Raw genomic sequence first — 2,120 nt, 5'->3', positions numbered from 1 at the left:
ATAAAACACCTCTTTGGGGTAAAATTTTCGAGTGACGAAAGCTGAACTAGAAACCCAAAATTTATGATATCAATTTCGTGACGAAAATTATACGCATTTTTTAACTGCCTTTCAAACGTACGGAAAATTTTTTTTATTCATACGAATCGTTGCAAAAGTTCTGTTTTTTTTTTAACTGTGTTTCTAGCAGTAAACGGAAATTCGCAACGTTCCGAATAAATAAAAAGATTTTCCATACGTTTGAAAGGCAGTTAAAAAATGCGTATAATTTTCCTCACGAAATTGATATCATAAATTTTGTGTTTCTAGTTCAGCTTTCGTCACTCGAAAATTTTACCTCAAAGAGGTGTTTTATTTGATATCAATTATTTTGGGGTAGCAAATTTAAAATCGACGAAAATACAAACAATAAACTAAATGTTTTATTTTTCTCAAATAAATTGCTAAAAATATTCTCTAAATCTAAATTACGTATTCAAATCGATGTGTCCATTGAAACACATAGTTTTTCGAATACGGAATAAAGCGAAAAAGGATGATCAAGGATATGATGATATATCATGTATTCGAAAAAATTAAAAATAAAAAAAAATATGAGAAATGATAAAAACTTATCAAGTTGGTACCAACTTTGGATACAATAAACAACTGTATTCGTCTGATTGCCTCGTAGTTTTAAGAAGTTTTACTTCTATCACGTGTACCGTGTTGCACTCGTGCTATTAAACTAATGATTTTTTCTCAAGTAGTTTTGCTCAGTGGCAATTTATACATACGTATGTAAGTAGTAGCGGCACATTGGGTGAACTAAATGTATTCATACATACATATATATGTACAACTATATGTAAATACCAGGTAGGTTAAGTGCGGGTGATAAACCCATGTAGCATAGTTAATACCTGCAATTAAAATGGGGAAGAACGTTACAATTTCGGCATGTGACTGAAAAAAACTCTAAAATACACACAAATTGTGGTTTCCAAGGCATGTACGAAGTGATTAGCACAGCTGCATCCTTCAACTTGTCAACCCGCGGGAAATTCCCCCATTTGCAGGGAATTTCGGTTTAAGTGGCAATCGAGGAATGGGCGATTTTTTTCGGGGAACTGGGTATGTTATTTTTATATCTTACGGTAACCAAATTAGACGGATATGTTAATTTTTAACTATTTGACCCTTTTCGGAGCGACATTTTTTCAATTTGAATAGCAATATCTGCACAACAGGAGTTTTCCCAGATATAAGCTATGTACCAGATGAAAGCTAAGGTTTTGTGCTTGACTTGTGGGAACTTAGAATATAATCGACTGACCAGTTTTTGAGAAAATGCCCGAAATCTCTATTTTCAGCAGCCCGATTTTTAGGCGATAACGTTATGGCGTATTTATATTTTATAAACACAAAAGATAGCGTTAGATAGCCTGTTTGAAGACCCTTCTACTGATATCCACGTCAATGACATGGACTGAGTAGTGCGGCCTCAGTGGCAGTTTAAAAAATTGGCTTTTTTCGAATTTCAGGCGGCAGCCACGCCCACACAGGCATACGAATCAAAACATCCTGGAACAAAACCTTCTTAGTTTTTTGTGTACTTTAAATCCTGAAAGTGTGAAAAAAAATAAATGATGGTACGTACAGACGCCACATACATACCAAAGCATCCCGTAGTGGAGACACGAACCAAAACACATTTACCTCTATATCTTTCCAACTGGCGGCCGGAACTTAATATATAAGGTATCGTTTGAAAGGTATTGGCCTATAGAATAACACTAAATATGTTGGGTGTGCCCACATGCCCCCTTAAACCGGCAAAAGCAGAAAAACGTTTTTTGTTTCGCAACACTTTAGCCTAATTTTTTAGAATCCGGTTAATCGTTTACGAAGCTTGAATATATTTTCTGGACACACTCTGCAAGGCCTTTCCAACGATATATCAAACATGTCGATTGGAAGTCTGGATAAAAACTTCCAAATCTCGTGTATATATAAGCGAGTCATTTCAGCATGCTACTGTTGCTGCTTTCGTCACTCGCGCGCACTGCCGTGCGCTGTGATCTAATCAAGCAGAAAAATCTGCATACTCAGAATTTTAAATACACCCTCAAACTCTGGGC

Source organism: Rhagoletis pomonella, unplaced genomic scaffold (assembly GCF_013731165.1).
Source record: "Rhagoletis pomonella isolate Grant_MI unplaced genomic scaffold, Rhpom_1.0 Rhpom_scaffold_03362, whole genome shotgun sequence".
In the NCBI taxonomy this organism is placed as follows: Eukaryota; Metazoa; Arthropoda; class Insecta; order Diptera; family Tephritidae; genus Rhagoletis; species Rhagoletis pomonella.
This window is presented reverse-complemented; position numbering follows the sequence as displayed.